This window comes from Athene cunicularia (genome assembly GCF_003259725.1).
Source record: "Athene cunicularia isolate RWA chromosome 5 unlocalized genomic scaffold, athCun1 chr5_part1, whole genome shotgun sequence".
Classification (NCBI taxonomy): Eukaryota; Metazoa; Chordata; class Aves; order Strigiformes; family Strigidae; genus Athene; species Athene cunicularia.
This window is the reverse complement of record NW_020799101.1, coordinates 45,125,159-45,150,998: the sequence shown is the minus strand read 5'-3', so window position 1 is coordinate 45,150,998 and position 25,840 is coordinate 45,125,159. Positions and strand designations below refer to the sequence as shown.

General features: G+C 36.0%; 1 protein-coding gene across 1 annotated transcript in view; it reads right to left on the bottom strand.

Annotated features, from left to right (window-relative positions):
- The window catches only part of LRRC4C (leucine rich repeat containing 4C), a 550,036-nt gene that overhangs the window by 310,675 nt on the left and 213,521 nt on the right, over window positions 1-25,840 (bottom strand). Inside the window, exon 2 of the mRNA XM_026849665.1 lies at window positions 10,596-10,685. The gene's annotated coding sequence lies outside the window, so the exon portion shown is untranslated. The remainder of the gene's footprint in view (window positions 1-10,595; window positions 10,686-25,840) is intronic.

Genomic DNA, 25,840 nt, shown 5'->3' with positions numbered 1-25,840 from the left:
AAATAGAATTGAAAAAAAGTCATGTTCAGAATACCATGAGAGACATTCTACGAGATGGAAGAGGAGTTAATGACATGGAAATTGAGTCAGGATGGTACCAAAGCTATTCTGTATTGTGCCTTAAAGTGCTTTAGGACTTAAGAGGACAGTAACATCAGGAAAATAGAAGGCATAACACAAGGATTACAAAAATATCACTCTGACTCACCCAGAATGACATCTTTCTATATTTGTTCTCCTTTTTACTGCTGATTCATAACATGCATTGAGGAGTAACAAAGAAACATTTGCTCTGGCATGGCAGAAAGGGCATGGAGAGTGCAGGAAGTCGAGACTTGCTGCTCTTATCTCTGATCCCTTTTCAACTCCTCTGGCTGAATGTTTCTATGGAAGTTCAAAAAGTGACTCCAAATAGTACTAATACAGTGAATGGGAAATAAAATGCTTTTCTTTTACATTTTCTATTATTTTTTTTTTTATCTAGGGACTATAAATTAAGTGGCATTCACCATTGTTACATCACTATTTTTACCAATTGTTTCACTAGGATATTAACATTAAAAGACATGTACAGTAATTGAAGCATGAAACATGGTCGTTGATCCAAGTTAACAGCATCTGAAATAGAAAAACCATCTAAGTACTTTCTAACAGAGACGCAGAGACTATGAAGCTTGTGTAAAATCCAATCTTTTCGTAAGTGATAGCTTCTGTCTTCTAGGACTCTGAAACAGGACTGTTCCCCTAGGGTGAATCACAGGATCCTCAAAAAGATTTCTTCAACACCCATTTTTCTGGTTAGTTAAAATTTTTGACCTTTGTCTTCCAAATCAAAGCACTCAAAACTCACAGAAACATAGTAATTTTTACGAGACATTTTTTAAGCTCTAAAATGGAATTGAAAGAGATGGGTCTGAGAATATCTAACACCTGTTGGCTAGGATTACACCTGCATTCAGATATCCAGCTCCCACATTTCAGATCAAGGTGGTAGAACAGACTATTCTGTATCATTAGCACTGCTATAATTCTGTCTCTGGTTAGCTCTGTTTTGTTGCTTTTATTTAATAATTCACCCCTATATGCGCAAACGGGTGCCCCTACTGACTGTATCTGATGGTGTAAAAATGCCTTCTGTCCCTGTGTTGTTTATTATTGACTCACTCAAAGCTCACAGGCTGGTTGGAAAGGGCTGCTGCAGCTCCATACAGAAAGCACTACTGAGGTTCTCTACTCCTGGCTCAGCCAAGGAGGTTTCAAGAATTACACCTTTAGAGCCTTGAGACAGCTCATGGCAGATCTCCAATTCTCTTGTCGAGACCATTTTGATCACGTTTCAGGGAACGGAAGCGATGCATTGTCAGGTTCACGGTGTGCAACAGCAGGGATGTCTAAAGCTACTCTGCTGCTCTGATTCATCTTCAGGGTCACAATAGCTGGAGTCTTCACACTGTTTGAGAGCATCCTCAGCTCACTCCAGTCACAGGTCCCACCATGTCTTCAGAGCCACAGCATATGAAATAGATACCATTGAGGAGTTTTCTGTGATCTAAGTTTATATAGGGCTGGCAACAGCATTGGGATGACTCTTTCTGCCTTTTTATTAAAACAATTTATAGCACTTCATTCTTTTGTGCTGAACTGAACATCTCATGAAATCTCAGGTATTTCTTAATTTAATGTTCATCTGTCTTTGTGTATTTTCACAGCATATTTATGGACATAAATGCAAGAAGGTAAGCTAGAGAAATATATGCTTTATTCATCAATCGTGTGCGTTATTCATTAGCCACTGTTTGTGATTTACCATGTATTTTTAACTACATCACCTAGTAACAAAACTTCTTCACCAGAATTTATTTTAATATGCCAAAGGAAGCTTCAAGCAGCTGCTATTTCTCACAATATACATTTTTAATAGCTCATATTTTCCTCTACTATCCTCACTATAGTGGGAGTCAATGTACGAAAGCATTTGGCTCCTTCAGGTAGAAGTATGTGGTCAAGCCCATAATATGGTTAAAAGTATTGTTTTCTCAAGTTACAAAACATGTTGCCTTAAAAAAAAAGAACAAATGCATACATCTATTTGGACACAGAGCACCACAACAAAGAATATATTAAAACAGGCAGGTATTTTTGATTTCAGACTGTATCTATCCAGAGGGATACAAAAGCACAAAATAGAATTAAGCGGAGAACAGGAGTGAGTGAGTATATATGTGAAGGTGAGCATATTGCGTAAATTAATATTTCAGAACTGAACAGATCTGGAATTTAGTTTAGTAAAGAAAGAAATAAGCTTAGTTTTATTTTAGCCAAACAGTAGTATCCATGCTTAATTACTCTTCCCTTACATTTTGAGTATTTCCATTTTAAAACTGAGAGTTCTTTAACAAAACTGACAATGAGTACTAGAACTGAAGTGATACATCTTCTCTTATGACATTTGTATTTAGATTATGTAGACAGACATACAGATAAATCACAGCCTGACATCTTATCTTTGAGGGAAGCAGATCTACTAGAAAAATAACTGGGCACAGCAAAAGTCAAACTATACTATCCTATGAAGTTCATATATTTATCATAATGTTTATGAGAAAAACATTAGAAACAGTTACTATGGTCACAACATAAATGCAGATAGTAGGTTGGAAATTATCCTGAGACGTAATACAGATTCCTAGAGAAGAAAACCATGGCTGAAAATCTTGGTATCTATTCCTCACACCATAGATATAGATACAACTTTACTATACCCATGCTGCCCTTTTGTTCAACCAACAATATATGCAGGATATGCCTCACAGGAATCACGAGAGTATCTGGCCTTTTTTTTTTTTTTTTTTTTTTTTTTTAAATAAAGCAGTTTGGAACATTTATCAAGCAGAAGAATTGTAACAGATTGGAACTTCAACAGACACAAGGACTGGAAGGATGCCAGCGGAACAGCAGCAGCAACAACAGAGCACCAAGATAACAGCTGTTTTGACATCAATACCTCAAAACTGGGGAATTTCAAATACAACTTTTTAGTACTGGTGTAAAGTGCAACTCTCTGATGCTTCTTTGTTGTACAACGTTGAAAGTATTGTAATACTTTGCATCAAAATTTTACTTTAAAACAAGACCATGGCATCACACGTATGGTCTCGGCATGCACCTCACCTCCAAAAAAATCTGCAGTCTTTCAGGGCAGCACACTGTGCCCAGACAGCTGCAACTTGTGCCAAGGGCCAAGCCGACAATAAGAAAATAGTATTTTCTTAGTTCTTAGTCACTGATGAGAGCTTTTAATTCTTTGGTCCAGGAGATCAAAGGATCATATAACAAAAAGAGTTTGCAGCTAAATATTCCTCTGAGTTTCTCTACAAAACCAAGGGCAGTCCAACTGGGGAAAATTCAAACCCAGAATTGTTGTTCTTGTGTTTTAAAAGGCAGGCATGGAGAGTAAAAATGGATGACATCAGTCTGTTTTTCAGCTTCGGAACACAGTTATTAGATTCATGCAAATATATCAAAGTTTTTAAAGCAATTAGGAAAAGAGCAGTTCATTTGCCATCATTTAGGATGTAACTTCAGAAGCTTTGGCTAATTGATCAGTGTCAATCATGCCATATCTACCACAAAAAAACACTTTAATTTTACATCTGGTGATGCAGAGGATACATTCTTATTTCTGCTCCAAACGGACCTTCAAATTGGTGACAAAACAACTTTCATAGTAACTTCACTGTCAGACAGACCTGCAGTCTGAAAGCTTACAAATGAGTCAATAGACCTTTCATTTTTGAATAGGGTTGTAGTTAATATATACTACATGGTATGCATAATACACAGCGTCCCAGGTTGATGAGGATGATAGCATCTAAGAAATGTAAATATTTTTAATTAATAGTATTAAAGTTAATGTAATTTAAAGATTTAAATAAATATTGCTTCATCTTTAACTGTGTTTAATATACATGTAACTTTATGATAACCAGACTGAACTTAATGTGGTCTGGATGTAATTTAATCAAGGACTTCTTTTTATTCTTCCACTTCCTGGCCTGGATGTGTGGAAGGTGCTCAGATATATAATACTAGCTATATTTTGTTGGTAACAACATTAGTGCTTGAAACATTTTGAATATATTTTTTATGAGTCCAGTACATCAACAGACACATTCAGGTCCTCTTGTAATCTGCCAAGCATGGCTTTTTTTGTCAGGAAGCTACAGTTGTACCACTGACTAATTTAACAGAATCATACAGAGAATGTGCTTAAAATAACACATTTTTCCACTGCCTGAATGCTTTTCCTACACCCATACACATAAACATATATACCACGGTGAGGGTACAAGAGTAACAAAGTCCTGTGGCCATTAGTTTTGCTGTATTAAGTTTAAAAGGATCTATTTTAAATGGTGGATGAGGAAAAACAACTCAAAACATTTGCAAAACCTCTCGACAGGCTGCTGAAAAATACATGTTGTAAGTGACCTACATAAAAGCCTGAGAAAATCTAAAACAACAAAACCAGTAAAATACCTCCAAAAGCTTTACATTTTACCACTGATAATTACGTGCTCCCAGACCAGAATTTGCTTGCAAACTCAGAGCATGAGAATTAGTGGATCAAGATACCAAAGTATCAAGGAGATCTTTGGTGTTACTCTGCACCGAAGTGAAAAGCTTGGAGGGAAAAACACAGAAAAGCTCATTGGTTGAAACAATACAGAGAAGATGTCACACGGCAACACAGGTGCTTAACTGACAGCAACTGAAGAGACAAGATTGATTCGATTTTAAACCAGCTCTGTGTAACTAGTAGTGCCACTCTCTAGTAAGAATCATCATGCCATAACAAAATGTGATGATTTTTTTCACACCTCGAAGCACAAAAGAAAAAGCATTTTTCAACATTCATTTGCATACTGTACACAAGATGCCACAATAAATTACATCATGGGCAAAACTTGGAAAACTAAGTCTGGTAGATCACAAGGTAGAAGGGGTTTCTTATACTGACTTAAGTGTTAGCAATCTGTCAAGCAAAATTTGCTTTCTGCAAAGGATGGGATTTCCTGTTAAATATCTAAAGTATGTTGCTTAAGTCTGAAATAATCACTGTAGACTCTCCTTAAAATTAATGAGGAAAAAAATACCAACTTCTATGGGACGATTCATCATACTTGTCTTAAAAACTCATGTAGGCAACACCTTCTGGAGAAGTCAGCTTCTGTCCTCTTATACAGAACGATACTATGTAGTTAAATCTTAGACAGTTCCAGATACCTAAATTAACTAAACTTAATCTAACCCTAAATGCCTTGGAAATAATTAGTCCTGTTGATTGCTTCACATCATAGTAATTACCCCACAATGGCTGTCTCAAGGGTATAACTGGTGCAATCTCATGCAATAAATCAAGGAAGAGATAAAGGTTTCTTCAACAGGACATTTGCAACTGACTCCATGAACCTCATGTTCTCTTCAGTGAGTCCTGACCAAGGTCAGAAGCAAACTACTGCTGTGACTGCGAAAGAAAGGGAAGCTGTTCATTTGGCACCCTCCTCGGTAATGCACGATCATAAGCCAGTTGGAGAGAAACATTTGTAGTTTTGGGGAAGGGAAAAGAAATTAAAAGTGGTTTACATAACACATTATAAACAAGTGGGAAGAAGCTAGGCTATCTTTGCATGGATTATAATTTTTTTTGTTTGTTTAAAATCACAAAATACATGAATAAACTTTTAACAGAAAAGACTACAGGGTCAGCAGACAGCAAAGACCTTGCAGCTCGTGCTGTGGTCTCCTCTGATGAGGAGCCCAAGGTGAGCAGTTACAGTAGTGAGACATAACCAAGCTATTAATACTGCTGACCAGGTGGAAAAACTCCCCTTCTTCAGACAGCTTCCTTTGGGAATGATCTTGAAAAAGAAATTGTAGCTCTTCTTGAAAAATTAGTATTTTCTCTCTCAACACTCCACAGAGATCATCAACACGTAAATGGTTGCAATCTGTATAATTTATTTTTTTTTCATTATGAAAATCAAGAATGTTGCCTTGGTTATTCTGGATGAGAAAAAAAAACAGATTCTAAGACCCCTCTTCAACATCAAAATATGATGTTGGCATTTTTATGAACTTCCTAGAATGCACTGACAGCAAGAGATTTTCCAGTATTCTATGAACATTTTGTTTTCATTCCTGAGTGACATTTTAGTGGTTGTAGGTTTTGCTGGAGTATTTATTAGAACTTAGTATTATACGGATACATTTGATAAAAGGCCCTGCAGAAACTTTGAGCAATAGATGTAGTGTCTATACAAAAATATAAGGAGTATCAAAATAATTTTAAAAAAAATCTTTAAAATAACATAGAGAAAAGGACATAAAACAGATGTTTATTGAATATAAGGTGACTTAATGATTTGTAATAAGGATGGAATGTACATGTCCAAAATGGATGTAAATGTGGTCTGGTAAGTTTGGATCACTGCAGAAAAAGGGTTGTCAGAAACCACACACGTTTTGTGTTGATCTCAGGAAACCTGCATAACATTGTGCTAATGCTTTGCCAACATGCATCGCGCACAAGCATCTTGTGTGTTAGCCCATGGGCGTGTTAGGGCCATACCTTGTAGACACTAAATATGGAAAGGCCATTAACACTGAATCTAACCTGCGCTCCTTTATGAAACAAGGATAGTGCTGAAGTTTCCACACTACAAAGTAATGGACTTTTGACTGTAATTCAACAAAAAAAAACCCAATAGGGTTGTTTCCTCTTTCCTCCCCCCTAAAAGGGTAAAATTCAAAGGGGATATATTAGGTAGCTAAAAATTGTCATGGCTAGACCAAAAGCAGCCAAAGAAACTAAGAAATGCTACTAAATTAGCAGTAATTTCTTAACATCATTGACAATAAAGTCTTTTGTTCTTTAAGCTGACCTTAAAGACCAAAAAGAGAATTAGTTAAAAAATAATCACAGTAGACAATCAAAACACCTCATATATACTATCAGTGTCTTCCTGTGTATCACAAAAAATGGCTTCTAGAAAGAAGTTTCATAAAGGTGTTCAGTTGAGACTCCAATCGTAGTAACCTATACAGGAGTTCTGCTATACAGAATGCACACACAAGTGTTTGCTTGAGTACACGCACTGCAGACAGTCATTGAAACTGATAAAACATCAAACATTTAAAATTACTTAAGACACTACCGGATTTGTCCCAAAGGAAAAAGATAACTTCAGTACTTCAGCTCTACATATTAATAATCAGCCCTTATTATTTAAAATCTTTATTAGGTCTGCAAATTCAGTGGTCCTACTGTACCTCCCATGGTTCCCTCATAAATTTGTTTAAATAGAAAGAATAATTTCATTCTTAAAATAAACTTGGACCAAAACTAAAAGTACAAATTCGTGCACCCTTACAAGTATGAATCGATACTTTACCATCAAGGGAACTTACCATTATTCTTACAAAATGCATGCCTGAAATTGCAAGGATTCAAAAGCATTTTTATTTTAAATCAGTTTTTTAAAGAATATGATTTGTCTAACATGTTATTAGGACCTCTTCAGATGAATGGAGAAAAATGGATTAATAACAAAGAGCATACTGATTGAAATCTAATTTCTATTATCACAGCTAAATTATGTTTTTGCATGCAAGCTTTTTGTGATACACAGTCCCCTAACATATTGTCACTTATTTCTCTGCTCTTAAAGATGTTTTTTGTTGAATTGACAAAAACAGTGCCTCAACTAACTATGCAGTATAAAATGCTTCCCATTAGCAGTCAATTTTCTAACAAGAGAAAGAAATAAATTAATCATTCCCAAATACTGTTTTCAAATGCAGAATAGTATCCACATAAAACCCCTTTAAAAATAATATATACCTGAATTATTATCAACACTTTTCAGATGATTCCCAACGCCCCCCCCCAGCAATTACACAGCAATAAAACTAACACAGAATTTCTGCTCCACAAAATAATAACATTTTGTAAAAACACAGAATTCTCTGAATCAGGAAGAACTCTAGGAAATAAAGGACATTAAAGACAGTATAGGAACAATGAAAAACAGCAGGAGCTGCCCCGGCTTCACAAAAAAATGTAGTGTCAGTACTTAAAAATCCCGTATGCTGATCCAGTGTTGGGGTTAATTTGCCCCCAGAAGTGATGCTCTCAGTGCAGGACCAGCGTTCTCAGCACAGAAAGCTCCAGCTCCAACCACATCTCCCTGCCTTTGGTGTCCCCGTTGCTGAGCTACTCCAGGACTCGTCACTCCTGGCTTCCCAAGGCTGCCAAACGCTCACATTAGGCTTCAGGGACTCGGTAATAGGGAACCATCAGTTTGAACAGGGACTGCTCAGGCTTGGTATCTCTTCATACCAGGAGAGCCCAGCACCAAAAAAGCACGGCTAAGAGCACAGCCCAATTTTTACCCTCCAGGCTTCGTGACAGAGCTTTCATTATAGAACCGCGCGTAAGTGGCTTCTCAATATTGCACTGGTATTACTAACAGTTATCAGATGAGCTGTTGTGATGAAAGACTAAGGATATCTATTTTAGTTTCTACCAATTTGCATTTTCTGATGTGAAAAAATTTTCTTGAAAAATGTAGATCAGTTCTCATCAGTAGCAGCATCACCCTGTTGCTGCCAGAATACTTTTGATTGCTGACTGTGCTGCAAATCAAACACCCGCTGCACAAGTGTTTCCTTATGTTGTTAAGTGCTAGACATATATTAGTACTGTGTGTAGTGCACCTTTTGCTACCCTTTTACAGAAACAGGGACTAAGAGTCAGTACCTTCCAGAAAGCAAGGAGAACTGGGAATCATAAAATTACAAGGACTGGAAGAGCAGGAAATGTAAATGATGGGATGTCATATACAGAAAGTTGAAGCTTCCTGATCGCCTACAGCAATAGTTACACAGTCATATTAGCCCAACTGCAATCTAACTTTTAGTCTGGACAATAAGATGCTACTAGTCCATTTAATTTTTATTTCAAATTGATCTCTTCTATCACAAAATTGAATGAGCACATCAAGTAAAAGAATTCATCTTCGCAGTACAGTGACGAAAAATCTATTTTCTTTCCCTAACAATGAAAAATTTTATCTTAAATCATGTGATCATGATACTGAAAGCATTTATGAACAACAAAAATATACAGGCATTGGTAAGGGATAGCTGTGATTTTATTTTTCCCCCAGTCTAATCCTGCATGAAGCTACAAACACTCATGTCAACTTTCTAGCTAAAACCAGAATTTTGATACCACATCTCCAATGTGTTGACCAGAGGACTATTTTTGCATCTTCTTGTTGTCAGTCTTTCAGCAGAGAACACAGACATGCTGCAGTTCCCTTTGACAGTTTTAGATCCCAGTTTGGAAACCCTTGCCCTACTCTACAGTTGAACAGACAGATTCAGATCACTCTTTCCTTCCGTTGATAAGTGAATTTGCAAAGCGACCATCATCTATTAAGTAATTAGTTATTTAGAGTTGTTAGGACAGTTCACATGAACAAAGACAGCTAACTGGCTGTGTGGCAAACCTCTCATTTAGGGTCTCACCACTCACATCATATATATGACTAGTCACACATACATATGACACATCACCTCAGTCAGCTGATAGAATTTCCAATCTTGGACTGGAACTTTTCTAAAAACAGTGACAGGAATCATGCTGAAAATAATAATAGGATGCTCAACATCCTCCTTCTGTGCAAGTGCATGACTATTTGAGTGACAGATACTCAATCCCCAAATACTGGAAACAATAAAATCCCCACAAATGTTTGTGCAGAAAAAAAGACAGAAACATCAAGTCGAATCAATTAGCCTCTCAAAAGTCAAATGAATAGAGTTCAAATGAAAAGAATTCCAACATGAATCTCCAGAACTGCACCTTTATCAGGCAAGAAATGCTCATGGTAATGAAATTAAATAAGAAGAAAATATAAGATTGTTGTTCCACTACCAGTATCACAAACAATATTTTTGCCAAACAGCAACAACGCTCAGGATGTATTGCTGTGGGAAAGAATCAATGGCCTTTTCACCTTCCCTTGTGTACTAGTGCATTAAGTCAGATCAGGTCATCAATATTGCTTAGTGTCTTCTCAAAACTGAAGATTTTAATTGGCATTTACTTTTCTGTCAGCCGTTGTGTAGTCTTGCTTTTGCAGTTCCTACTATTAAAGATCACAATATTGCTATTTTTGGGGGAGGCTCACAAATAAAGAAGTTTATCTAGGGTCAGGTCATTTTCCAGACAACGTAAGCCCTGTATAATTTCTTTTTTAGAGCTTTGCTTATCAATTATCATTGATCTTGACTTATGTTGCTATGGTCTTTCCTGAGCAAAGATTTTGAATACATAGACTCTGATAGAGATTAATGTGCAGAGTAAAAAAAGGGGACCAAAATACCTTCAGAAAATTATGACCTCAGACATAATTTGTCATTGTACCTTATCACCTCTAAATAATGGTTTCTTTGTTAAAATCAGATCATACTCACTAGCTAAACTGAACACATAATCACTGTTACAGTAAATATATTACACTTACATGTTGTTCAGAACACCCAGTAGAACATCAGCCGGTTTGCTTTCTGCATCAACAAATGATCATGATTTCTCTCAATAAAGAAATTCATTTCTGGAAAGACAAAAAAACACAAACAAAACAAAATTATGTTAAATGATTGGCAGTTTATTCAGTAGTTGCACTGCGGTAATATATGAAAATGTGAAATCTCAGCTGGGAAATATAAAGGAACATGCTACAATTTCATTAAAGAACCTGCATAACTAAATCTTTATTTTTGAGTGTGATCATGCTATTAACATTTTACGAGAGTCAAGAAGCTATTTCATATGTAGATAAAAAGTTACTTGAGCCTCAGGTAGTTTCTTTATTATTTCTGCTTTATTTTGTTCGGCCAGGAACAAAATTTTTGTTTTTCAGGAAGCCTACATTCCCAGTTTCAACCAGAAAAACCACTCATAAATACTCTAAAAGAAAATAGAATCTCAGAAAAAAAAAAAGCCCACATATTTTCTTGGGGAAAAAAAAAATAAATCACATTTTCCTTGAATATTAACGGTAGAAGGATCTGAAGGACATCCTGTAGATTTTATCCCAGAGTAGCTCCCTTTTTGCCTTTTCAATATTATTAATGAGAATACATGAAGAAACAAGTAGGCTGAATAATAGACTCTTACAGTGAAATCAATTTAACAGTGGAGTAGACTCCCAAGAAGGTGAAGAATCTCTAAAGGTAGTACAATTTATGAGATCCAGTTCATTCCTGCTGCTCTGACAGAAACTTAAGAGAGCTTAACATTTCCTTTAGTAGGAAATAGAACTGATTTTACAATTTTTTGCCTCTTGCACCTGTAAACAAATATCTTCTAGCTAGTGGGATTAGTAAGTTTTATATCTTGCTTATCCTAAAATATCCAAACATGGTAAGACTTCCAGTCAGTGTTGTGGAATGTTCCTTGCTGTCAACAGAGAATTTCAAACATTTTTGATAAGTGACCATACTCTTTCAGATTCCTGAATTACGAATTTAAACCTGGTGACAATAGACTTGGGTTTTTTGCTTATTCTTTGTGACCTCTCGTGAAGAAGTCCTCAGCCATCTTACAGATAAGTTCGCTAACTACTGAGAAAAAATGACTTAGAGGCTCTTAGACATTTAAAACCCTCGAAGAGTGAGAGAAAACACTACTGAGGGTGAGCTGCAGTGAGAGAATCTGTTGGGTTGTCTAGCGAGTCCACTTAATATCTAAAGCCTCATCAAATACTTACAAAGAAACAAGTGATGGCACACAGGTGCTCACGGAATGAGTGCAGGTACATGATACAGCTCTCCAGTTTTGTCAGCCCTTCACGGAACAGTGATTCTGACATACTGCATTTATCTATCCATAAAGAAATGCAGATTGGCTGTAAGCACACATGGCCAAGTTTTGCTTGGATCACGATGTTAGAAATACAGATATAGAAATGCAACGGTACAACTTAAATGATCAGAAACATCTCAAAAGAATCACCTTGTTCTGGTAATTTTCAGGCACACATCAGTAATCGGGACTTTTAACAAATTTCACCCTTCAAGAATTTCAGAGTTAAGTAAATGAGAACAAATATTAGAAGCTTAAAAAGCTACAAAATACAGAGTTATGTCTATGGGCTGATAACAGGCTATGCAAATTATTTGTCATTGATAGTTCAGTTCTGCCAGTTACCTGGAGAACTGTTTGCTCCTCTCAGAAGATGCTCAGTGACTCTTATTACTTAACCAACTAAAAGGGACCGATCTGTGCTCAGTTCCTTGACAAATGTGTACTGAGGAGTAGAAATGTGTGATGACATAGCACAAATTTGGAAGCAAAGGCATGTATTCGGGAAGCAAATTATAGAGCCAATGTGCTGTAGTGGAATATACTTCACGTGTGTAAAGCAGGTAAGGCGGGCCAGCCTGGGTTGGCAGAAAGCAATCAGAGTGCTTGCCTAAAAGGTGCAGCCTTGATAGAAGTCATCTTCAAACCATGGAAATCAAAACTTTCCTTCCAGAAGCTGCCGAAGTAAACCGCCTTTTCTTAATTAACTTAATTATGGGTGGAAAACAGCCAGGTGGTGAGACAGTAGGTACAACTTCTTAGTATATGAGGGGAAAAACAAAACAAAACAAACAAACAAACAAAACAAACAAAAAACCCCCACACAATTAAAAAAAAAAAATACTGCTTAATTCTTCTGTTTAGGATATTTCCAATAATGCTTTGCCTGGTTTGAAGGCTTCTAGTTGTTCAAAAGTCATATATGGTTTCACAGGGAGAATAAAAAAACCTATCATATGAAACACAGTAAAATAATCTTTTAATTTCTAATCTAGATATCTATAGCCTTTCCCTCACCAAACCATGTCTCCTATTAAAAAAGAACTCCAAAGATTCATTCATCTGCAGCTCACCTCCCCTGACCCTCATCAACATGTCTCCACAGGCTCAGGTAAAAGATAATTTATTCCTGTCTAAGAATGCAGTATTTTGATGCAGCCTCTCAGACTTGGATTATATAGTTAAGCTCTGTTTCACGGGCGTGTGTGCGGTCACATAGTACTAGGACTGCCACCCAAGAGTAGACGTGGTTAGGGCCTGCTGATGGCTACGCAGAAATATCTAGCTGCCGGTATCATCTACATATTGTGAAAATGCAGAGTTTGGAAGTATATGCAGTGTATGGAAGCAAAGATCACTGGAATAAAAATATTACCAACTTGAGAGAGAAAAAAATTAAATTAAACCAGAGAAATGTAAAATTTGGGAAATAATATCCATTTACTGACATTTAAGAAGTCAACAGTATGGACCATCATAGAATACAGCTCCAGGGAGAGGAAGAGTATAACAGTTTCAGGAAACACCTTCTTTTCAGACATCTGTTATATGCTCACTTACCCTAAAAACATCATACAATATCTTTCATATTTTCTTACATCTCATATTTTTCTAACCCCTTCCCTTTCAAAGTATTATAACTCCTCTGGTAGTTATAATTCAGATTTTGCCCCAGTCTTTACAATTTAATCCTCACGTAGACATTACTTCTATATTTAGCTAAAACTTTTTGATGCTTTTAATAGATTTTTTTTCTAACATTCAGATTCTTAAGAGCTGAGGCTACCATGTTGTTTTTCTACCACGTACCTTTTTGGTTTTTTGTTTGTTTGTTTGTTTGTTTGTTTGTTTGTTTGTTTTTCCACAAAGGCAACTTGTAGCACTACCATGCAAAATAAATGAAGTTTTCTGGATGACAGAAAGAGCAACTGAGTTGACATAAGGCCAAGCAATTAGACCAACACAAAATATGTGTGGATTTACAGAGTTCAGTGCTAGACTGTCCCTTTAAATTAGAACAGCATAAAGTAATAGTGTAGAGGGGACTAAAACAATGCTTATAGTGAGCAAAATAGGAACAAGATGTAACAACAGAGCTTTCTATGCTGATAAAAAACCACACTAAATTGTGCCTAATTTCCGTGGTATTGTGGAAAACAGAGAAGAGCCAGTTAAGGACTTGGCTTCAGCTTCAATTTTCATCTTGAAAATGGATTAGTGTACCTGGATCTTATATAACATTGCTCTTACATTTAGAATTAATTCTTTACCTTAAAAATATTAGAATGCCAATACAGCAGAGTGGCATGGACAACTACTCAATCAAAATTCCTCCAGGAATTCCAAACACAGCAACTGTCTAAGACCCAACACAACAGCAGTACAAAACAATTCATGTTAGCACTGGCTTTATTCAAATAGAAATTTCAGAAGTTATACAGCTAGGCAGAATTAATTGTAAGGGCTCGGGTGTTGGGTCAATATTTCTACTGCTAAAAAGCCAAGCAATAGATAATGCAATTACTACAGGAAAGTTCAGCTTTAGTTTTATGTTTCATTCAGAAGGGAAGGTGAAAGCTTCAAACCCTTTTTCTAAGGCACTGGTTCAATACAGAGTCATTAGGGCAGAGCAGTACCTATAATTCACAAGCTTTGTTTGTTTTACAGCTGCAGCATAAGGACAGTTAGTGAAGGCTGCTCCTAGGGAAGTGAATTGAGTAGCGCTTTAAGCTTCCAGGTGTGTTATAGAGCTTTTGAGAAATGACTCAGATTATTGCAAAAAGTGCTGCAGCTGCAAGGACAGTCACGATGTTAGGTGAAGAGTCTTGCTTTGAGGTTTCACAACTGCACTGTATCTTGCAACTAAATTACAAAGGTTTCGGAATTTTTCTCTTGCAACACCACTGGATAGGCATATTCTTTCCTAGTACAACCTTCCTCTCCCTTTCCTTCCTAAAATAAATACATTGAACGATGCCAAATACTGCCCAGACAAAACATTATTTTTAATTCAATCAACCTATTTTCAGAATTTACCAACATCACGAAAGACTGCAGAATCTTTTCAGAGTCCAGAACAGTGCTGCTGCCTCCTAGTAAGAGCTATTTCAGGCTGGCACACTGGCTGTTGAGAGAGTAATGCATATAATGTAGGCATTAGCTAATGTTTTCCCCATTTTAGCCAAATGCTTTACAATTCTCTTTTAAACATCATTCCTGTACTTCCCGTATTTCAAAAGTGCAGGATCTAATCTCTGGAGAGAAAAAGAAGGGGGGAAAAAAAAACACAAAAGCCAACAACAACAACAACAACAAAAACACACAAAAACCCCCCCAAAAACAGCAACAAAAAAAAACGTTTCTGACAGTCTGTGTGTGCTACTGGGGGAAAATCACAGAAAACCCGGCCAGGCCAGGTATTTGTGAATCCTGGTCACTCACAGAACTGTGAGATATTTTAAATCAATGGACTTTAAGGTGTCCTGGCAAGAAACACTCAAAATCTACAGGTTAATGCATGCAAGTTTCACTTCATTTTCCTTATCTCCCTCATGAACTTTCCCATGTTACTTAATCTTCCAATTTACTGAGAGAGAAATAAAGAGTTTCTGGAGATTACTGATAGCCAATAGCTACACAGCTCAGAAAGAACAAGGTCAGACCATGAGTTTAAACAGGCTGTACATGCTTTCAGGCCTGAAATTGCAGCTCTGCATGTAAAGAAATGAAAGCCAGTTTGGCTGCAGTCTTTCTACACTCTCAAAAGCAAGTAGAAAGATGACCAACACTAAGTTAGAAATGAGAAAATAATACATAAATGTTACATCTCAATTCTGAGACTGTCTCAAATAAAATGTAAGATGTTACTTAATTCCTCTTTGTTGTGTTTATGAACATGTCATCCAATCGTTGGCTACTCCTTAGAATTTTGTGAATGCTGCAGAATGCTTCTTGTCTAGGAGGTCTTCAAACACTGATTATCTCCTTAACATGAGTGCTTGCATGAAGTTACAAACAGAATTAAAACAGTAGACAACTTTTAAGCAGTCCAAGCGATGCCACAGGAACTCCATGTCATTCATGTAAACTCGATGGATGGAGTATTTTAAAAATAACATGACTGTAGGAACTACAGTAAGGTAACAGTGTACTGTCGGTTGTAACAAAACCAGAAGAGAAATCTGAGGCAGCAAGCCATACACTGATCTGTTCTTCAGATCTCATAGGGTGACGGTTACTTTGCGGCTTTTGTTAAACTCAAAACCTACAGATTAATTTCAAAAGTTCCTGCCAGTTGCTGAGACAGATGCTTTTCATAATAGTATCTAAAAGGATATAAGATTCATTAAATCAGTTATCAAGCAGTAATTATAGTTCTATTGTACAGAGTTTGCAACCATCTGACTTAATTATACTCATACCCCTGCATATAAGTGCCTGCACATATGATGATTATATTTGGAACAGAACTTACACATTTGCTTAAGGTAAAATTTATCCTTAAATGTAATTGAAATTTTGATTTTAATCAATGCTTTTAAACTGAATTAAAATCCTAATGTTGCGTTCAGAATAGAAATAGTCTTATGAATAGGCATAAGAGCTTTCTATATCAGTTATGAAAAAAAGACCCAGAGAAAAGGCACGGTGCCGTACTGAACGATGAATCTTAGGTGGCTTGATATCAAAGCAGAAAGGGGTTTCATATGAGAATAAATACTTTCTGCAAATTGTATTTATTTTTATGTGTTTATTTACATTATTTAAGTATTCATTTAAATTTTTTACTTAAATATTTGTATTTTAGAGGTATTGGCTGAATTCTACCACATTTTTGAGGATGTTTTAGATCAGTATTATCAGGAAAGAAACTAGCCATCATGAATAAATCTAAAAGCAAATACTAGAATACATACTGAAGTAAATTGAGTATTACATGGAAAATATCAAATATTTAAACACCACCACCAATTCACAGTTCAAAACTTTCAATTACGTTGATTAGTTGTATAAACTTTTAATAGAGAAATAAAACTACAGAGATAATTGAAACTAGTCAAAATTTAACAAGTGTTAGCTGTGAGCTTGAAAGTGTTTGTGAATTATCTACAGATGACCTGTTATGAACATGAAATAAATATTACATCATTATTAAGAAATTAATACCTTATTTAAAATTAGTTCACATTTTTTGACCTATGTATTCAAAACCAGCTAATTATTCATCGAGTTTCACACAACCACACTGTATTTTCAGAACATTCATGACAAAGCATGAGACGAAACCTTGTAACAGTGTGTAAGCAGAACCTTGACTAATCCAAATCACCAGTCAAACAAATAAAACAACTCAACAAAATGGAACAATACATATCATTATTTTTTTGTGTGTCATCTTCTTTTAATTTAGAGTTTAAATAGGATCCGTGACAACAGCTGGAGAGCAACCCATACTGGAAGCCTCTGCAAAAGATTGTGTAGGGGAAGTTTGTAAGATGATCAGAAGAAAGGAAACAATGCAAGCAAAGTCATACCAAGCACTAAAAGAAGCAGAAGAGGGGTCATAGAGCTGAAAGTGAAAGGAACAAAGGAAGGAAATTATGTGTAGGGTTGAATGGATGTTGTGTTTTAAACCCAGTAGGCAGCTAAGCACACACAGCTGCTCACTTACTTCTCCGCCTGCAGTAGAATGGGCCGAGGTAAAGACAGCTTAATAAGGAAAAATACAGGAGAAAACAAACAAACAAACAAAAAACCCTAAAAAAACAACCACCAAACAGAAAAAAAGAAGTGATGAAAAAACCCCAGCCAAACCCAGTGTCTTTGTGCCCCCACAGCCTGCTCGCTGATGGGGTGGGGTGAGAGGCAGAAAAGGCCTTGACTCTGTGGAAGCACTGTTCTAAATTTTTGTCTATTCTTCTTGCTCATCAAATACTCTTGTCGCAATTTAGATTCACTTAGAAGACCTCCCACGCTTCTCTCCTGCTCCACTACTGCAGCATAATGGTCATTCTGATCTAGATTATTTTATCTGAGTCATGATTTTATCCTGAATAAACATAGTCCATTCCCCCATCGTCATCACAAGTTGCTGAAATAACTTTAGGAATATACATATATGTAAAAATATACAGATTGTTACATAAAACTACATTTTCCTAGGTGGTTTAGTACAAGGGAGTAACTTCTGTAAGCGCAGAGATTGCATTTCATAGAATTGTGTAGGTTGGAAAAGACCTTTAAGATCATTGAGTCCAGCCATAAAAGAATAAGAATGCATTAAGAACAATTACAACAGCATAAGAATACATTAACAGAAATTACAAACACATGAGTCCACTCTCTATTCCTAGAAAAATAATGGAGTAAACAATAAGACTAGGGAAAAAATAAACCCAAAACTTCAATGAACAGCAAAGCTAAAATGTGTATACTTATTATAGAACAGATTCTAAAATTTGATCCTGAACATTTTCAATGGCATTTTAAAATCAGTGGATGGAGAGAAAGCAAGGTGCTAATATAGCTGGATTTTAGAAAATCATTATCCAATAAAACCTTAAACTCAAAATGAACCAAAATTAGTTTGGATAACATTAAAAAAATAATAATGAAAGTGTGGTTTTCAGTAAAGATTTGCTGTAGTTTAGTATAATAGAAACAAAGAATAACCTCTTCCATACAGATTTTACAGGTAGGGGCCAATCCAACATCACCATCAAATAGGGCTAAAGAACTTCATATGCCTTTTCCACCTGATTTTTATTTAGAGCATAAAATAGAACAGACTTCTCAGTTTCTCTCCTAACAGGGGAAAGAATAAAATGGCCACAGATAAGGATCTTTCTTACTAAGTTCAAAGACATTTCAGTGAAGAATCTAGGCTAATAATTACAATTGTCATTATTTGTATGTTCCATTCCTTTGAAATTTTTGAGAAGGAAAATAACAGTTTCAAGAAAAAACTTTTATAATGAAAAATCACTCACATAAATGACATTTTTTCTGGTCAAAACCAGGCAGACAAATATTCAGCATCCTAATTAATTTAAACATTTGTATCTGGGATCTGGGAACAAGTAAAGCAGGGTCTTGAACCTGAAATTCACCACATTAGAAATCAGTAACCTGCTAATGACCTATTGACTTTTCTGCATCTTTTCCCTTGACTTTCTTTGATGAAGAATGGGGGAAAAACATGTAAAGTCTTTTTAAAAAATCCACAATAGCAAAAGGCACAATTTGGTAACTGACATCTGGTGCACAACTAGATGCAACACTAATAATACACTTTTATCCACCCACATAAGGTCTCTCAGTATCTGAGAAGAAAATCATGTTCAGAACTTGTAACATCTGTCTTTTTTACCTCACAGTTCATTTATGTATTTACAAACAAATTCTCTTGAGGACAGAACACAGCAAAAGCTTCTGTATTTTTCAGATCTGTTGATCTTCAGTTTCATGTCATATTTTGACAAGGTTACTACAGTATATGTGAATAGAAAAATCAAAATACTTTTGAATCTGAACAAACTGAAGAACAGGAATTTTCGGGATTGTTAAAATATTTGAAAACACTTGGGAATGGAAATTTGGTGTAGTTGATTGACTATAAAAATGCAATATTCAATTACATTTGAAATCTCATTCTATCTGGAGTGGGTTGCTCTGGTTTCAGGTAACTTTACAGGAGAAAGAGAAATGTAGGAATTTATTAAAAGATCTAGTTGCAGATATACTAATTTTTTCTGCATTTATACTTTCTAAAAAGTTAATAATCACATCAAAGTAATCTAATGACCATCACTTCATCTACTTGTTCTCCACGACTAACATCAATAAATACTGGCCAGCTTTATCATTTCTGTTTAAACATGCTTATCAAAATATTTATTAATTCTGGCCGCACAACCAGGATTATGAACTGTTAGACCAGCTTCTCCAGACATAGGAAACACACGAAGTTTTATGAATAACACATGCAACTGAGCAACGTAAGAGTGGGAGATGGAAAGTTTATGTCATTAGTAAGGGAGAATCTTTATCCTGGTTCTCACTTCCAAGGCAACATCCATCTCACATTGAGACCTTGAGGTGATAGAAGTGGTACAGAGCAAGACAACTATTTCACATCAATCTTTAGGACTTTAATGTTTACTTATTTTCCTCTGTCCTTTGAAGGAACTGAGAAAAACTTTCAGACAGATACTTTTAAAATACATGCAGTGAGCATATTGAAAAAGGGAGAAATAAGGTATAGATTCCAGGATTATAATGATGATGATTAAAAGAAAAAACAACTCAAATGAAAGACTCAAGTAATGCTGCCAGACTAAAACAGAAAAACAAATGCACAGGAATCATTTGGTTATTGTTTTAAAACTAAAGAAGCATGGAAATCAGAACTGTTTATTGGTGTTGATTCATTTCTTCTGGTGGCTGAAGAGGGGAAACCTAAGAATTACATCACTCCGACATACTGACAAGTAAAGGAAAAAAGTAGATCAGTGAAAGAGAGCTCTGGTCTCCTCACACCTACTGCATTCACTCCAGAATATCTGAAAGATGAGAAAGGCCTTAGGAATACTTTAGGAATTGTCTGTATGTCCACAACAGATACCAGTTTCTATACTCTGTTTCTTTCCCTTCTTACTGCCTCAAGGGGACAGACTGGAGAAATAGTAGTAAAAATAACAGGAATTGCCAGCATATTTCGAGACTGTAGAATTAGTGGCAGTTGTGTTTTCTCAGAAGTCAGGTGTTGAACCAGGGCAGTTGTGAATATTCCTTTCTTATGACAGTGGTTGTTATGATGAGTGCAGCAAAAGTCAGGCCATGAATCCACTTAGAATGCAATAATTGCAGCACAAGTAGTCAGACAGACAAATGTTCTAATCTGTACAATTTTAAGGTTACAGTATGACAGTAATTCTCAGCACCAACACTGCAAGGGTATGAATTTTCTATTCTTAGGAACATTTTTACAGTGACCAACCCGTATTCCTGGCAGTAGCAACCCACAAGAGAAAACTGATTTCCTAAGACATGCTCAGTCAAACTCCTTGAGTAGAAGTAACCAGTAACAAGACCTTGACCAGGAGTATCCTGATACAGAGCTCAGGTACCATGGCACAGAGGCATTAAACACATATGTGAGTAATTTCCCATGCACACCAGAGCTCCAAATGTGCAGCAGCCAGTTGGCAAATATAACACAGTCAATCCCAACACTTTTATTTCCTACTTCAACCTTCAAGTTAACCTTCTAAAAGCTTACCCAGAAGACCAACTCTTCAATCCTATCTCCTGGCTCATTACAAAAATACTTTCTTCTCCTATATGAAAACGAAAGGAAACAGATTTAGATACTGAGAAGAACCAGAAATACGTGCATGGCTGACTTAGGCACTGTTTGGTCCCTAGGAGGATGGCTGCGCTCTTGCACCATCAGGATGTTGCTGAGAGCCCTGCCTCAACTGCTCTTACAACCTTTGCTGGGGCATAGCTGCAAACCCAACCAAGATTAAACCATCAGCTCCCAAATCTCTAGGTTGGGAAGGTGGGTCTTTTGCTTGCGCCTGACTACAACCTTACTGATATTTACTGCCATCCCATACTGTATCCACATTTATATCTATTTGTTGATTATAGACAGAATATACAACTCACATAGAACAAACACATTACCTCAAGTTTCCAGCATTTTTCAATTTCTAATTTTTCACCTTACTCTAAATTTTAGGCCAGAAGACAGCATTGTAGTCATCTGATCTGACTGATTAAATCAAAGGGTGCCTCCATGGTCATCACACTTTTATTAAGAATACTTTGTAACAGAATGTATTTCTTTCAAAGAAAAAAAAAAAAATCAGGATCTCATTTATTAATGCAAAGACACAAACCAAAACTTTTATACCTACATATTCAGACCTGAAAACAGTGAAGTCTGAAAAAAGCTCATATAATAAAAGACATATAAAGACATATAATTTGAAAATTCAGACAAGCACGCAGAAAACTGATGAATGCTTACTCAAACTCAAACTAATATAGACTGTATACTGAGCAGCCATTTAAACATAGTAGTGATCAGGAAAGCAGAGCAGCTTTCTCTCCTCCCACCAGACACATTACAGCAACAGAGAGCATAAAACATTGGGAAGGAAACAAGTCTCCACCACAGCCAGTGGAATATGGCCACTAGATGCTTTGGAAGGAGATCAGAGCCAAAAAATATGCCCAGACTTTCAAGAGAAATATGTTTATCTTCTCACACACAAAAAAATTAGAATATAAAATGAAACTAGACATTTACAGAAATAACTTTTTACCAAAGTTCTAAGAGAATGTTGTGACCAGTATCAGAGAGTTTAATATGAGACGTAAAACCTCATGTTTCAAAACTGCATCTAATCTTTAAGAGCAAGGGACACAGCCAAGATCTCTGTGAGGGTGCACATCACTAACAGCATTTATTGCATGCTACTTTCAAGAACCTTTACCTGGCCACTTTCAAAGCTCTGATGGATGTTGTCCTGAATAAATGACCAGTAAGTATTCTGAAGAATCAGTTTTATGCATTGCAAGTATGCATTAGTCAAAATAAAATGTTTCTGTGGTTTTCTACATAAATGTTACAAATAATTGCTTCTTCATATCAGAATATTGTATTTACCACGATTTCAAGTTCATTCATAACAAACTCAAGCAGAATCAACAGAAAAACACCAAGGAGCACAAACACACTATTCTCTATAGCCAACGCAAATGGGGGTAGAAGCAGCAAATGGAAGTGCTTCATTTGGGGGGGGATTATTTGTGAAGAAATCAAAGCAGTACAGCATGTGTCAAAATGGATGGGCTGTACGGCACAATGTGGATGTTATTACTCCTGCAAATTGACCAAAGTTTTCCAGTGTTCAGAGACCACACATGTCATATGACCACACACTGCTGGCCTCAGCAGTGCATCAAGTTATTCATTACAGAAGATTAGAATATACAAACACAAGGTCAACAGACTAATTCGGCTCCTGTGCTACTATTTTTCTGGTCAATGCTGTGTCTAAGAATAAATTTTCTTGTCTGTTGACCAGTGAAAAGATAGGATAAATATAAAAGCTATGAGAAATTTCAGTGTTCTGAAACCTAATAACTCTCACCATTGCTATGATTTTTCTGGAGTCTGCCTAATTTTATCTTTTTTTTTTAATTTATTCCTTTAAAATTTATGTGCTGTGTTTTTACTGGAAGCAAGTAACAGTAAAGTGTTTGAAGGTCAGCAAAAAGATTGTTTCAGTTTAAAATTATATGCCCTAGCAACAGTTTCTTAGCCAGCTACAGTGCTGTGGTAATTACCAATTCCCATAGAGAAGAATTTAACTTCTGTAGCTCTCTGTGAACCACCTTCTAATGTAAAGATTAATTGGAGCATCAACAGTTCTGACTATACCATTTTAGTTCCTGTGAAAAATAGTTTGTCAGAGAGATTGAAAGAATCCTCCCAAAATGCATATGGTTTAAAACGAACACAGTGTTATGGGAACAGTATACATTATTAAGAAAGTTTCAGAACATGCTATAACTTTAAGGGAATCCATTAAAAGGGTTTCAAGCAGAAAAAAAAGGACTTCTCTGAAAGTGTAAAGAGAAAAAACTCCACAGTACAAGAAATAGGAGACAAAGTGTTTCCAGTAGGCTGGTAAATTCTGATGCTTTGAAGCTGTTTTCATAACAAATACACAGTAGTCCTGGCATACAGAGAGCCACAAAGGGGATTATCCAGCTGAGGGCCAGAGTTTGCTGTTGGGTCAACAAAGAGCAGACAATCACTGCCGAATACAAAATCATAAAATTAAAAAAGATTAATCTAAGTAATCTGTAATCAATGCAGAAGAAGCTTAATCCAACAAAGAGAGCAGTAGCTGATGAAAGTAGTTATATCTGTTATATACTGAAGAATGATTATGTAACCTCCAGGATGCACACTTAAAACACTTAATCTGTACTGTCTGAACCCATATTTTTCATTCCACAGCACGGGTCCAAAATATACATAGCAACAAATATGTATAGGAAAATTTTCTTCTTGTTTTTCTATACTTAACCTAGATAAATAATATTTTTTTTCTTAAAACCTTGAAGGTTAGGTAAGAATTGCTCAAAAAATTACAGAGCAGAAGCAAGAGATTTCCTAACCAAAATGTGTGACAGCTTCTGAATAGGAGAAAAAAAGTAGTTCAAGGAAGAATTAGTGGAAGAAAATAGCACCCTGTACATCCTGTGTCCGCAGAACTCAGAAACACTGTCACTTTTCAGCAAACAGGTAAATTTATTAAAAATTAACAGTTGTGGTGCTGAATTGCTTTCTTGCTCACTTGATACAAGCGGCTCAGCAGCTTCGCTTTGCATCCCACCTGACTTCCAGGGAATTATAACAGTTCAGTTATGGGAAGAAAAAAACCATACATTTCTATTGCCTCTATCAGCCATTGTTCTCTGAAGTTTTGAGACAGGTTGAGCTGTTTCACTGACACAAACATGAACATACTACATAACTCCAAACGAGTACTACTCCAGGTATGGAAGAGGGAAGTAAATTCCAGCTGAGGGTGTTGTTACTCAAGCACAGGAGTGCCAGCTGATTTCCTTAAATGAGTGTAGACAACTATTTTAAAAAGCAGAATGATCTCACTAGAACAGGCAGATTGGAGGTTGAATTCATAATGTAAACCTACTGAAAATGGAACCCAAAAAGCATTAGCAATTATATATGACTACCAGAAAATTACATGTAAATTCTATTTAAAGACTGATTTTTAACTATGGACACGGTTTAAAGGTGAAATACTGTGGCATGTCACACTGCACAACGATTAAAATTCAAGTTTGAGATTTCAAAAAACTTTGTTATTGACTCTACTATGTATTCACTGTGCACAGTAATTCTCTGTCCCCTAAAGTTAAAGAGAAGACAAAGAAGATTAATTTTTTTAAAGCATGCAAGTGAATTAGGAACTTCAGTTATTTTTTTTTTAATACAAGAGATTCAGAAATCACATAATCACACCATGAAATTTAAAAGAGAAAAAAAGAAAAATAAATATAAATTTTTAACAATTCTCAGAAACTTCATTTTGATGCTTACAGAACTCCTTTTTCCAGCAAAATTCAACAGAATTGACTTGATTTTACTTGAATGTCACTTAGTATTCCAATAGGAAATTGCTCTGTCCAGGGAATCTATGAATAAAGAGAAAGGTTCAAACTAGGAAAGAAAAAAAAAAAAAAAGAGGGGGAGGGTGGGGAGCAGGAAAAAAAACCTTCTTGCAGAAGTTGCTCAATTCATATTACCTCAGTTTGATGAACTATAAAGCTTTATGTAATACCTGAACTACATGCGAGATGGGAATGAAATTAAATACTTCTACTGAAAACTATAGAAAAAGATGCAGCACCTGCTGAACTCAAAAAACCTTTTGCTAAGAGTATCACCAGATTTAACAGAAGTATTGAAGCAGGTGTCTGGAAGTGACCACCTGTAAATACCTGTCCATCAAGCTCTGTCCCTGAATCCACAACAGCTAAAAGTATTTAATCTAAAAGGATGCACTACTTCATCGTTATCCCAGCCACACTGTATTGCATGATGTACTTCAGCAAACCTGAAACAGGCAAAGTATAAACAGGCAAAAAACTCTACAAGCATGAAAAGAGCACAAGAGATCAAATTAATGAAAAAGCAGTACTGTCTGTAATATCAAAATAACTCACACAGGGGGGGGAAATAAGTACCCTTCATTAATTTAAGTAAGCCTAGAATTAATAAATCATATCTATTTGAGTAAATTGAATTAGAAGATCCAAAAGATTGGGCACACCAGAATTATATGCAACTGT